The sequence below is a fragment of the Hyperolius riggenbachi genome, chromosome 9 (assembly GCF_040937935.1).
Source record: "Hyperolius riggenbachi isolate aHypRig1 chromosome 9, aHypRig1.pri, whole genome shotgun sequence".
Classification (NCBI taxonomy): Eukaryota; Metazoa; Chordata; class Amphibia; order Anura; family Hyperoliidae; genus Hyperolius; species Hyperolius riggenbachi.
Genome location: NC_090654.1, coordinates 279441336 through 279455912, shown reverse-complemented (window position 1 = coordinate 279455912; position 14577 = coordinate 279441336). Strand labels below are relative to the sequence as shown.

Sequence of the window (14577 nt, the reverse complement as noted above, 5' to 3'; positions counted from 1 at the left end):
TCCCCCTCAGAGGTGGACTGCGCAGCTGGTTGCCGCTCCTGCTGGTCCAAGGCTGCCGCTCCCTGTTCCAGCAAACCATCGAGGGCCCTGTTCAGCAGAGAAACCAGGGGCACCCACTCGCAGACCATAGCATGGTCCCTGCTCACCATGTTTGTGGCCTGCAGGAAGGGAGCCAGCACAAAGCACACCTGCTGCATGTGCCTCCAGTCATCATCGGGGACGATGGACGGGATGTTGCTGGTCTTGTCCCTTCTCCGAGCTGCGGAAACAGTGGCCAGGGCAAGGTACTGGTTGACAGCGTGCCTCTGTTCAACCATACGCTCCAACATCGCCAGGGTGGAGTTCCAGCGAGTCGGAACGTCAATGATCAGCCGATGGCGTGGCAGATCCAGCTCCTTTTGCACGTCTTCCAGGCTCGCACAGGCTGCAGCCGAGCGCCGGAAGTGACGCACAACATTCCTTGCCGTTTCCAGCAGTTCGCCCATCCCCTGGTAGGTGCGCAGGAACTTCTGCACCACCAGGTTCAGCACGTGGGCAAGACAGGGGATGTGGGTCAGGTTTCCCCTGTCTATGGCAGCAACCAGATTGGCCCCATTGTCGGACACCACCTCTCCGACTCTGAGGCCTCTGGGGGTCAGCCAAATCCTCTCCTGCTCCTGGAGTTTGGCCAACACGTGGGCTGCCGTCAGCTTGGTCTTGCCAAGGCTGACCAAGTGCAGCAGCGCTTGGCAGTGGCGGGCCTTCACGCTGCTGCTGAGGCGGGGGGTTTGGCCAGGTGTGGCGGAGGATGGCAGAGGATCGGAGGAACCCGCTGCAGTTCCCCTGACCCTGCGGGGTGGCACCACCCACTGTGTTGCTGCTGCTGCTGCTGCTGTGCCCGCTGCTGCTCTCCCATCCTCACCCCCTTCCACCAAGCTGACCCAGTGGACAGTGAAGGACAGGTAGCGGCCTGTCCCGAAGCGGCTGCTCCAGGAGTCCATGGTGACGTGGACCCTTTCACCAACCGCGTGCTCCAGCCCTCGCTCCACATTGGCCATCACAAAGCGGTGCAGTGCTGGAATGGCCTTGCGGGAGAAAAAGTGTCTGCTGGGGAGCTGCCAGTCTGGGGCTGCACAAGCAAGCAGCGCCCGCATGTCGCTCCCCTCCTGCACGAGCGTGTACGGCAGGAGTTGGGAGCACATGGCCCGTGCCAGCAAGCCGTTCAGCTGCCGCACGCGACGGCTGCTGGGAGGCAGAGCCCTAACCACCCCCTGGAAGGACTCGCTCAAAAGGCTCTGGCGTGGCCTTTTGCTGACACGGGAATCACCAGACACAGCGGAGGAGGCCACTGAGGACTGGCTGCCAGAACAGGCCTCAGTGTCGGCGGCAGGAGTTGCAGAGGGGGGAGGAGCAGTGCGTTTCCGCACTCCTGCTGGTGCTGCTGGAGGAGCAGGAGGGCGGGTGGCTGCTGTTGCTGCTGCTGAAGGCTGTGCAGTGATGGGTGTGGTGCCACTGCCAGCACCAGATGCCTTCAGCCTCTGGAACTCCTCATGCTGGTGGAAATGTTTAGCCGCAAGGTGGTTGATCAGCGAGCTGGTGCTGAACTTTAAGGGGTCTGCACCTCTGCTCAACTTCCGCTGACAGTGGTTGCAAGTGGCGTACTTGCTGTACACAGTGGGCATGGTGAAAAAGCGCCAGATTGGTGACAGAAACATCCCCCTACGGCATGGAAGCGCTGCTGCCTGTCTCCCTGTGGTGGTTGGGGGGGGGGCTTGGGTGCGGCTGGTGGTGGTACTGGCTGATGCTGCTGCTGCTGCTGCTGAGCCTGAGACACCAGCAGGCTGTGGGTCGCTGCCAATGCTTGCAATGATGCGCCTCCTTGCAAGGCCCACAAGCGCATCCTCCTCCTCCTCCGAGCTGCTGAGGACGACATCCCCTGGAGGTGGTGGCACCCAGTCTCTGTCTGTCACCGGGTCATCAACATCATCCTCCCCCTCCTCAAACATGTCCTGCTGGGATGATGACCCCCCAAACTCCTCTCCTGATGCATGGATGGGCTGCTTGACTGTCGCCACAGTCTTGCTGTCCAATCCCTCATCCCCCAAAGTGCCCATCAGCATCTCCTCCTCAAAATCGCCAACAACAGCAGACAATTGACTCATCATGCCTGGGGTCAAAAGAGTGCTGAATGAGAGGTCGGCGACTGACGGTGAACTGGCCTCCTCCCCAGACCCTGCTGGGCGGCTGCTGCGAACAGGGGTGGTGGTGGTGGTGGTGGTGAGGGTGGAGGCCTCGGATGCAGAGCTGATGGCGGGCTGCTCATCCTCCGTCATGAGTTGCACCACAGTGTCTGCATCCTTTTCCTCAATGGGACGTTTCCGACCCGGCTGGAGGAAAATCGGAGCAGGTGCTACACGCTGCTGCTGCTGTGTCTCTGCAGCGTGAGTTGCAGATGCTCCTGCTGGGCGGCGCCCAAGGCGTCTACGGCCAGTGGCTATGGGAGGAATGTTAGCCACTGACGCTGCTGCTGCTGCTGCGGAACTGTGCATGGTGGCGCGCCCGCGGCCGCGGCTTGCCACAATGCTGCTCCCTCTCCTCCTGATTCCCTTGCTGCCCTTCCCCTTGCCCAAACCGCGCTGGCTGCCACTTCCAGACATCTTAAATGTTTTGGGCGTATAGACAAAAGTTTTGTAAAAGGGCGGGTGAAAAGTGGGGTACTTTAATGGAGTGGGTTGGTTGGTGAGGTGACTGAGTGAGTGTCCCCTAGTACAGTAAGTAAGTAGTAACAGTCAGGAAGTACAACTAGCAGTTACAATAATCAGTAGTAATCACAAGTAAATTTAGTGTGTGTACACTCAGACAGTGAGTGCACGCACGCAGGAGCTAGTAGCCTATGAACACAGTGACTGAGTGTCCTAGACTCCTAGTACAGTAAGAGTAAGTAGTAACAGTAAGTAGAACTAACTAATTACAATAATCAATCAGCGATCAGAAGGAAATGGAGTGTGGGTGGTGTGTGTACACTCAGACAGTGAGTGACCGCACGCAGGAGCTAGTAGCCTATGAACACAGTGACTGAGTGTCCTAGACTCCTAGTACAGTAAGAGTAAGTAGTAACAGTAAGTAGAACTAACTAATTACAATAATCAATCAGCGATCAGAAGGAAATGGAGTGTGGGTGGTGTGTGTACACTCAGACAGTGAGTGACCGCACGCAGGAGCTAGTAGCCTATGAACACAGTGACTGAGTGTCCTAGACTCCTAGTACAGTAAGAGTAAGTAGTAACAGTAAGTACAACTAACTAATTACAATAATCAATCAGCGATCAGAAGGAAATGGAGTGTGGGTGGTGTGTGTACACTCAGACAGTGAGTGACCGCACGCAGGAGCTAGTAGCCTATGAACACAGTGACTGAGTGTCCTAGACTCCTAGTACAGTAAGAGTAAGTAGTAACAGTAAGTAGAACTAACTAATTACAATAATCAATCAGCGATCAGAAGGAAATGGAGTGTGGGTGGTGTGTGTACACTCAGACAGTGAGTGACCGCACGCAGGAGCTAGTAGCCTATGAACACAGTGACTGAGTGTCCTAGACTCCTAGTACAGTAAGAGTAAGTAGTAACAGTAAGTACAACTAACTAATTACAATAATCAATCAGCGATCAGAAGGAAATGGAGTGTGGGTGGTGTGTGTACACTCAGACAGTGAGTGACCGCACGCAGGAGCTAGTAGCCTATGAACACAGTGACTGAGTGTCCTAGACTCCTAGTACAGTAAGAGTAAGTAGTAACAGTAAGTAGAACTAACTAATTACAATAATCAATCAGCGATCAGAAGGAAATGGAGTGTGGGTGGTGTGTGTACACTCAGACAGTGAGTGACCGCACGCAGGAGCTAGTAGCCTATGAACACAGTGACTGAGTGTCCTAGACTCCTAGTACAGTAAGAGTAAGTAGTAACAGTAAGTACAACTAACTAATTACAATAATCAATCAGCGATCAGAAGGAAATGGAGTGTGGGTGGTGTGTGTACACTCAGACAGTGAGTGACCGCACGCAGGAGCTAGTAGCCTATGAACACAGTGACTGAGTGTCCTAGACTCCTAGTACAGTAAGAGTAAGTAGTAACAGTAAGTAGAACTAACTAATTACAATAATCAATCAGCGATCAGAAGGAAATGGAGTGTGGGTGGTGTGTGTACACTCAGACAGTGAGTGACCGCACGCAGGAGCTAGTAGCCTATGAACACAGTGACTGAGTGTCCTAGACTCCTAGTACAGTAAGAGTAAGTAGTAACAGTAAGTAGAACTAACTAATTACAATAATCAATCAGCGATCAGAAGGAAATGGAGTGTGGGTGGTGTGTGTACACTCAGACAGTGAGTGACCGCACGCAGGAGCTAGTAGCCTATGAACACAGTGACTGAGTGTCCTAGACTCCTAGTACAGTAAGAGTAAGTAGTAACAGTAAGTAGAACTAACTAATTACAATAATCAATCAGCGATCAGAAGGAAATGGAGTGTGGGTGGTGTGTGTACACTCAGACAGTGAGTGACCGCACGCAGGAGCTAGTAGCCTATGAACACAGTGACTGTCTGACTGAGTGTCCTAGACTCCTAGTACAGTAAGAGTAAGTAGTAACAGTAAGTACAACTAACTAACAATAATCTATCAGTAATCAGAAGGAAATAGAGTGTGTGTACACACAGACAGTGAGTGAGTGCACACACGCAGGAGCTAGCTAGTAGCCTATAAACAGTGACAGTCAGTGAGTGTCCTACTCCTAGTACAGTATAACTACAATACTATTAGTAAAGGACAGCAGAAATACTGGTATAGATGAGAGAAATAAACAGAGGACAGCTGCCCACAGAGGCAAGGCCCCCCTGAGGCCTAAACCTGTAAGCTTGCAGCAGCTGCCTGTCTCTAATGTAACACACAAGCTACTAACTAAAATACAATGTCTATCTAACTAACAACAATATAGGTGTATATGGCAGGTGTAGGTGAGCAAAAACGCTAGGTAAATGATCACAATAGAGCACTTGCTAAGCCAAAGCACAAAGGAGCAACTCTCTCTCTGTACAAGTCTCAGGCAAGCATGGAGAAACGTAACATGGCGGCCGCTATTTATAGGGTAGGGGCTGGCCAGGGTCCCCCTCTGTGATTGGCTGCCGTCAGAGGGCCTGGGAGCCCTCTGATTGGCTCTAAGGACATCAATCTGGGCTATGACGCTATTCGAGCTCGGTACCGAGCTCGAATAGCGCCGAGTTGCTCGAATAGCTCGAATAGTGAATGGGCTATTCGAGTGTACTCGGATAGCCCATTCGAATAGCTCCAGCTATTCGGAGCTCGAATACCGAGCTCGAATAGCTGAAAAAGAGCTCGAATATTCGAGCTACTCGAATATTCGAGCTCTGCTGAGCACCACTGATTGCAGGGATGCAGGGAGTGTAAAATCATATACTTACAATTAAAACTAACGGTACTGCACCATTAGGCTTCTGGCCTCTTTCTGCTTACCACCTAGACGTTCCAGGACTGCAAATCTACTACATGAAACACCAAAACCTTTCTATAGAATGCAAGATGTATTTGGTTACACTAATGAACAATGTGTACTTCCAAAATGGATTACGTGCAAAAACATTCTGTACTAAACCCTTTCACCAGCGTTGAGGTTGACTCTGTTTTGAAAGGGTCCCTACTCTACCAACACCAGCAGTTAAGCGATGCAACCATTTCATGCTTTTGAACCTGATATTTACTCTGAGGCACTGCCAGGTTCTACATCTCAGGTTCAGGAAGAGCATGAAATGTTTGCTTGCTTGCTGACTGGTGTTTGTAGAGTAGGGTCCCTTTCGAAACAGAGGGAACCTCAGCGCTGGTAAAAAGGGTTTGGTACAGAATGTTTTTGCCTGCAATCCATTTTGGAAATACATATCCTCCATTAGTGCAACTGAATAAATCTTGCATTCTAGACCCCTTTAGGGCCATTCGAATCGGCAGGTCTATCATAAATCGGGTGTTGTTCATAAGTCGGGGATTACCTATACTTAATAATCAGTTATTAACGGATAAGTATACTTAAAAAAAACCTGAACTGAAAATTAAAAGTCAAAATTTCCATACACACGTCATACTTACCTCCCGTGTAGTCTACTCCTCGATCTCTCTCTCCTTTCCTGTGTCCAATTTGTCCACTATCATCAATAGAATTCTCCGTCCACCATTTTGAAAATGGCCATTACCCCATAACAGCTTCCTGGTCAGCACACTGTTAAACTGTAACATCGCTCACTTGAGCCATAGGGAAACATGGACATCACCTCGCTCATCAGTTGTCCTCTCAGCTATAACTGACAGCAACTGATATATAACTGACAACAACTGATATATTTCAGTTCTGACAAAATGGTGAGCTTCTGAGAGGAACTGATGGCAAGGTAAACTATATAATGTTCATTTGAAGTTACCTCATGTGTTTATTTTAAATAATTTTACTCAGTTCAGGTTCCCTTTAAAGAGACTCTGAAGTCTCCCAAAATAACCTGTTTACTTTAGAGATCTGTTTAGCATTAATGCCCTAGCTGAAACACCGCATCCCCGCTGAACACTCAATTAATCACCCCAAACTCCCGGGCAAAAATAAATGTCTTTCCAGGTCGTGGATTTTGCTGCCCGGGGAGGCAGAGCTTTGGGCTGTAGCTCTGCCTCCATTCGCGTCGATGTGCGCTGATCGCCAGTCGCCACCTTTCCCTGCCCCTCTCAGTGAAAGAAGACTGAGAGAGGTGGGAGGAGGCGGAGATTGACTCGAGTAGAGGTAGAGCTACTGCACAAAGCTCTGCCCCTCTCTGGAAGCGCTCCCCAAATTTTGCCAAGGGGAGTTTGGGGTGATTAATGGAGCGTTCAGCCGCGGGGATGTGGCGTTTCAGCTCGGGCATTAATGCTAAACAGGTCTCTAAAGTAAAACATTTTTTTGGGGAGGCTTCAGTTTCTTTAAAACATAAATATATAACCAAGCCTGAGTTTCTAGAAAAGGCCACGAAGACCCGGGTATTGGGAAGCTGCTGGCTAAGAGAGGTGGCTGGACACGGAAAAGGGGCGGCTGAATATGGAAGAGTAGCCTACAAATGGAAATGGGAGGCAGCAAATGGGGAGTAATATATAGAAGAGGAAGGATGCTGCTCAAGGGAGCAGTACATGGATGTTACACATAGAAGAGGGGGCTGCACATGGAATGGGAGGGGGTTGCTGTACATGGATGTTACACATGGAAGAGGGGGCTACACACAGAATGGAAGGGGGGCTGCTGTACATGGATGATACACATGGAAGAGGGGGCTGCTGTACATGGATGTTACACATGGGAGAGGGGCTGCTGTACATGGATGTTACACATGGAAGAGGGGGCTGCACATGGAATGGGAGGGTCTGTTGTACATGGATGATACACATGAGAGAGGGGGCTGCACATGGAATGGGAGGGTCTGTTGTACATGGATGATACACATGGAAGATGGGGCTGCACATGGAATGGGAGGGTCTGTTGTACATGGATGATACACATGGAAGAGGGGGCTGCACATGGAATGGGAGGGTCTGTTGTACATGGATGATACACATGGAAGAGGGGGCTGCACATGGAATGGGAGGGTCTGTTGTACATGGATGATACACATGAGAGAGGGGGCTGCACATGGAATGGGAGGGTCTGTTGTACATGGATGATACACATGGAAGAGGGGGCTGCACATGGAATGGGAGGGTCTGTTGTACATGGATGATACACATGGAAGAGGGGGCTGCACATGGAATGGGAGGGTCTGTTGTACATGGATGATACACATGGAAGAGGGGGCTGCACATGGAATGGGAGGGGCACTGCTGTACATGGATTATACACATGGAAGAGGGGGCTGCACATGGAATGGGAGGGGGCTGCTGTACATGGATGTTACACATGAGAAGGGGCCTGCACATGGAATGAGAGGGGGACTGTTGCACATAGGTAGGGTTTAAAGGGATAGTTGTCCTATGGGTGGATAGAGTATAATATGTTAATTCCAGATGGCTCCTTGATTACAGATTTTGCTCTCCAGAAGAGATACGAGGACCCCGTGGCTGTCTATTTTGTAGATCTCTTATTTGTGACATGCAAGGAGGGGGGTGGAGCTCTGACTAAAGGAGGGGAGGAGCAGCAGTGCAGAAACATGAAGGTCTGCAGTGAACACGCCAGCACTGACAACCTGCTGCAAGTATTTTACATATCATATTGCAAAAATGAAAATATATTTATACATTTTGTGTGCGTGAAAAGCCTAAAATACCCTAGTAAATGCTTTCATAAAAATGTCTCTAATCTCAAGCTTTAAATTATGAGGTTTAATACAAAAAAAAATATTTTAAGAGGGGCCCAAACAGTAGTAGGCAGATGGGTTATACACACATGCTGCAAAGGCTCCTCCTCTTTCTTGAGCCCACCCTGTTCTGCGCCAATGAAATCGTGGCAAAAAATAGGCATGGGGTGATGAAAATGTAAACGATAAATACCATCTTGAATTTGGTGCCAAATGATAAGTATTTAACCATTTCAGCCCGCGGGGATTTTACACATTATGCATCAGAGCAATTTTCACCTCCCATTCATTCGCCAATAACTTTATCAATACTTATCACAATGAATTGATATATATTTTGTTTTTTCCGCCACCAATTAGGCTTTCTTTGGGTGGTACATTTTATGAATTATTTTTTTCTAAAAGCAACAGGAATATTAAGGAAAAATTTTAAAAAAATCATTATTTCTCAGTTTTTGGCCATTATAGCTTTAAAATAATACATGCTACCATAATTAAAACCTATGTATTGTATTTGCCTATTTGTCCCCATTATTACACCATTTAAATTATGTCCCTATCACAATGTATGGCGGCAATATTTTATTTGGAAATAAAGGTGCATTTTTTCCGTTTTGCGTCCATCACTATTTAGAAGCTTATAAATTAAAAAATGTTCATAATATACCCTCTTAACATGCATATTAAAAAAGTTCAGACCCGTAGGTAATCATTTATGGGTTGTTGTTTTTTTTTTTTTAATTGTAATTTTTTTTCCAATAAAATTTTACTTTATAAATAATTTTTGGTGTGGGAGATAAACAGTTAATTTTAAATGTAATAATGCGTGTTTATTTCATTAAAAATGTATGAAGATGTAGTTTTACTATTTGGCCACAAGATGGCCACAGTCCAAACATTTTTTTAGTCCCGGAAGCGAGCACACTCGCTTCCAGGAAGCATAAGGAGGACGGGAAACTTTTTTTTTAATCTAAAAGACGGCGGCTTCTGATAAGAAGCCGTCGGTCTTTCTACCGGGGACTTAGATCAATGAATGGGGCAACACAGGAGCGCGCGGGCATTCGTGCGACTGCGTGCGAAGGCGCGCAGCAGCAGCCGCCTGGATGTGACAATCATGTCCAGGCGGCTTAAATGGTTAAAGTGGTAATAACGATAGTAACACATTGGTAAATGTTACTTATATTTAACCACAGCTTAAAGAAACACTATAGATTAACATGTTTTTTTAAATTAAGATAGGAAATGTTTGGGAAGTGCTTCTAATTACTGGTGTATACATTTGAATCTTCATCTCTTTGTTTACTGTTATCTAATTGTTTTCACACTTCTGAAGGCAGTCTGCTCTAAACTGATGGCAGAATGAGCCATGAGGGGAGGGGAGAATTCCCTCACAGTACATCCGTTAAACCTGTGTGAGCAGACAGCTCAGTCAGAGACAGACAGGGCTTTCTCTCGCGGAGTTGGGAGATATTTAACATGAAAAGTAGGAAAATGTTTACACAGCTACTTAGACATTATTTGTAAATTGTCATTTTAGAACACTTGATTTAATAGGTCCCTTTAACCAAACCCTACGCTCGCTTAGAACCCTCCCCCCTTCGATGCCTAACCTTAAACCCCCCTCCTTCTCTGATACCTAACCCTAAAACTCCCCCTTCTTGATGTGTAACCCATCAGACATCCATGGCAACACAGTGCTGGCAGAATTAATGCAAGTCAATTGGCGATGTAGAAATTTGAAATATGCGACGGCCGTGCGGCGCATGCAGAGAATGATGGGAATGCGGCGGGGAAACCTGGGAATCCCAGTGACTTACTTCCTGTCCAGCAGAGAGTACATCACGGGCCAGGGGCAGGCGGGGGCAGCGCTATGCATATGATCCTGCGAGCGCACTGTGCCGCAGAGTCATATGAATTGCGCTTCTGTGAACTGCGTTGCGATGGCGATGGGGTGGAGCATCGCACAACAAATGCAATCGCCAGGTGGAAAGCCGTCCTTAAAGGGAAGTGAGAACAATAACACAAAGGCTTAATTTCCTTATAAACAATGCCGGTTGCCTGGCTGTCATGCTGAGCTTTTGGCTTTAGTAGTGTTTGAGTTACACACCTGCAACAAGCATGAGTTACACACCTGGAACGGAGTCACACCATCTGCATGCTCATTCTGGGCCAGTGAATTGTAGTATTAGAGGCCTCTGCCAGGGAACTGGCATTGTTTATGAGAATGAAGATGGCAGCCTCTGTATTCCTCTCCCTTCAGGTCCCCTTTAAGGAGCCTCTTGGTATATACACAGAGGCACTGCTGCAAGGAGGAGGCTAAATGAAGGTTTACAATAAGAACTGCTTGTATAGGGCTCTTCCAGCTTCGTCAATAAGGACTGCCGACTTGTGAAAAACTTTTTACCTGACTCTCAGCACTTTGCTCGGTCTTCGCTCGCTGACTCCGGGCTGATGAGGCTGCAGAATCCATTGTCAGCTCCAGGAATAAACGAAGGCTGAAAATCCCCTCCGTGCGCGCGAAGAAATCCCTGTCCCCCCGGACACAGCAGTGCCATTGTCCTCCGGCATTGTGGCACCGCCTGATACCAGGATTTCCTCCCGCAGTCACCAATCCTCCGCCGCTTTGCCCTCTCGGCTGCAGATTGCAGAACTCTGCAATTCAGCCAAGAGCTCTGCACACGGCTAGCCTAATAAAGGGAAACCCCGCCCGCACTGGAAATAGCTACACACTCGCATCAGGACTCCACAGTGGTAGCAATAGGTGTCTTTATTTCCAGAGAACTGGAGATTAGCTGATTTTTTTTTAAAGCGGACCTGAACTCAGAACTTCCTCTCTGCCCTAAAAGATACACAACAGCATAATAACCTATAAACAAAAAATGTTTCCTTGTTGCAGCTGATACAAATCCTGCAATAAATCTACAGTGTGTCTACTTCCTGCTTTCATGGAAGCAGACATATTGTTAGCATCCTGTGCTTCAAAATGAGCTTATCTGCCATCTCTGCCATGGCAGTCATGTGACACAGGGGAGGGATCAAATTACACTTGTGATTAGACACAGATGAGGGGGGGGGGTTAGGCAAGCTAAACTATCTAAATACACACGTTTTCCTTCTGTCCTGTGCATGATTTCAGTCCCACTTTAAAGAGAGAGGTATATGGAGGCTGCCATGTTTATTTCCTTTTAAGCAATACCAGTTGCCTGGCAGCCCTGCTGATCCTCTGCCTCTAATACTATTAGCCATGGCCCCTGAACAAGCATGCAACAGATCAGGTGTTTCAGACTTTAAAGCCACATCTGACAAGACTAGCTGCATGCTTGTTTCTGGTGTTATTCAGATACTACTGCAGAGAAATAGTCCAGCAGGGCTGCCAGGCAACTGGTATTGATTAAAAGGAAATAAATATGGAGTTCTCCGTATACCTCTTACTTCAGTTCCCCTTTAAGCTTTGGCTTTGCCGAATGCTCCCTCCATTGTTAACCACTTCAGCCTACAGTGTTGTTAACTTTATGCATCCGAGCAACTTTCACCTTCCATTCATTCGCCAATAACTTTATCACTACTTATCACACTGAAATGATCTATATCTTGTTTTTTCTGCCACCATTTATTTGTTGTTGTTTTTTTGTTTTTTTTTTATTGTAATTTTTTTTTTAATTTTAATTTTTTTTAAATGTAAAATAATGTATTTATTTAATAAAAAATGGTTGTGAGTGGGTGTAGTTTTACTATTTGCCCACAAGAAGGTCACAGTCAAAAAGTCCTGGAAGCGAACTAGAAGGGAAACTTTTTTTTATGCATAAAGACCGCGGCTTCAGATAAGAGGCCGTTGGTTTTTATGCGGGGGACTTTGATCGATGAATGGGAATTATATTCCTATTCATTGATCTGTGGGCTAACGGCAGGAGGTGGGAGCGTGTGTGATCGCGCGCATCAGGCAGTCGCAGGACGAACATATTCGTCTAGATAGGCTCAAGTGGTTAAATTTGGAAATCCGGCATTATCCTGCTTATTTATTGCCAGCATACATAAAGTGGCAAGCGCAAATGTACCTACACTCACTTACCAAGAAAGGTTGGACACACTGGGATTATTTAGCTTGGAAAAAAGGCGACTGAGAGGTGACCTGAGTAACATGATTAAAGGGACACTAAGCTCAACTTAAAAATGAAAATAGTACTCACCCGGGGCTTTCTCCAGCCCAGTGCTGGTCGGGAGGTTCCGCGACGGCGTCCTGACTCCTCTCCTAGGCCCCACTCCGGAATGGCTTCCCAGCCGGCGTGGCAGTACGGCGCATGCGCACTTTATCCGCGCATGCGCAGTACTTTCACACCGGCCGCCGTGATGACGCGAGGCGGCCGGCGTGGTGACGTCAGCCGCGTCATACGGGGAAGAAGGAGCCTGACACTCTGCCGAGTGTTGCCGGGTTACCACCGGGCAGCCATTCCGGAGCGGGGACTAGGAGAGGAGCCAGGATGCCGTCGTGGGACCTCCCGACCAGCACTGGGCTGGAGAAAGCCCCGGGTGAGTACTATTTTCATTTTTAAGTTGAACTCGGAGTCACTTTAAAGAGGGCTTGGATGCTTTTCTTGCATTGAAGGGCATCCATGGCTATAATTACTAGGTTATTCCCGGGAGAGTTACTCCAGGGATTTATCTGACTGCCATCTGGAGTCGGGAAGGATTTTATCCCTTTTAGGGCTCAAACACACTATAAGCGCTTTTCTGGGCGCTTTTTGGCCTCCAGAGCGTTTGGAGAGCTTTTTGAAAAACGCTCCCATTGACTTTTTTCATGCGCAGGTGATTTTCAAAATCGCCCTAAAAACTCTTGTGCAATGATTCCCTATGAGGGAGTTCACATCTGAGCGGTTTGTTTCTGATCCGCTCAGCAAAGCGCTGCCTGTACCATTTTTGAGGCGATTTTGTCCGAATGGAGGGTATAGGAAAAACGCTATCCCTCACAAAATCACTTTGTGCAGTGATTGCGTGAGAGGTTTTAAGAATAAATTCATTGCATGTATTCTTATATAAATTCATTGTATTTATTCTTTTCTGGTGAAAGAGTTAACTTCCTGACTTGAGTCAGGGAGTAAATTAAAAAATGCAGCGTGGAGTGGGAAAAAAAACGCACAAAAACGCAAAACGCTGGCGTTTGTTTTCATTTTTAGGTGTGAATGAGGCCTTAAGGCAGTGGCATAGCAATAGGGGGTTGCAGAGGTTGCGACCGCATCGGGGTCCTTGGGTCAAAGGGGCCCTGAGAGTCCCTCCCTCAAGCACAATATTAGCTCTCTATTGGCCCTGTGCTGGTAATAATCACGTCCATAACTGCTTTAAATAGTAGTAATCATTAACAAACTGCTTCCCATCTCCCAATTGCACCTCTGACACTGTGGAAATCCTTGGCAGGTTTTGGTGCGCCGTATCAATTGTTATGTATAGAGTGCTTGGGGGGCCCCATGTAAAACTTGCACCGGGGCCCTTAGCTCCTTAGCTACACCACTGCCTAAAGGCTAATTGGCCCAGGCCTTGTAAGGTTTTTTGCCTTCCCCTGGATCAACTGGGATGTGTGCAGGTTCAGGGTGGTGGGCTATTTTCTTTTTTTTTCTGGTTGAACTTTATGGAGGGATGTCTTTTTTCAGCCAAACTAGCTATGTAACACACGTTCATCAGATTCCAATTAGTGCATATATCGTCATGATACTTATCAAAGTTGGTTGGCACATGGATGAGGAAAGAGAGGTCCACACGTAGCAACTCAGAGGGAGAAGAAAGTTGGGGTCCGGCGACTACGCGTGGGGGGAGCTTAATTGCCGGATCCTGAATTACCGCTAAAGCAGTAATGCACCAAAGCAGTAGTGTGCACCAAATTACTGCTATAGTGGCACCAAATTTCAGCGCTTGGCACTGAGCGCCGTGCGCCAAAACAACCTGCTTCGTGACTTATAACCGCCCTCCCACCGTCACCTTTTGCTTGGAAAAGCACTACTTTGTAAAGCTTACTTTTGATATGAGAAGGTTTTAGAGGCATCCATTACCAACCAATGGGTGCAACCAAGAGCACACTGAGTAATGTCACTAATAGTGACATTCCCATTCACACTAATTTAACCAGTGGTAAGTGACACTTTCTTGATAAGGGAAATGTTAACCACTTCGGGACCGCCCACCTAACCTCCCTTAAGGACCAGGGCATTTTGCGGTGGAGGGGGGTGCGCGCGTTTGTGGGGGTC

At 47.8% G+C, this 14577-nt stretch overlaps 1 protein-coding gene across 2 annotated transcripts in view; it reads right to left on the bottom strand.

Annotated features, from left to right (window-relative positions):
* The window catches only part of PRIMA1 (proline rich membrane anchor 1), a 142080-nt gene that overhangs the window by 114197 nt on the left and 13306 nt on the right, over nucleotides 1-14577 (bottom strand). The window contains exon 1 of one of the 2 annotated variants that reach the window (XM_068252327.1): nucleotides 10749-10961. The exons of the other annotated variant lie outside the window; for it this stretch is intronic. The gene's annotated coding sequence lies outside the window, so the exon portion shown is untranslated. Of the gene's footprint in view, nucleotides 1-10748; nucleotides 10962-14577 lie in introns of those variants that run through there. 2 annotated transcript variants of the gene reach the window in all.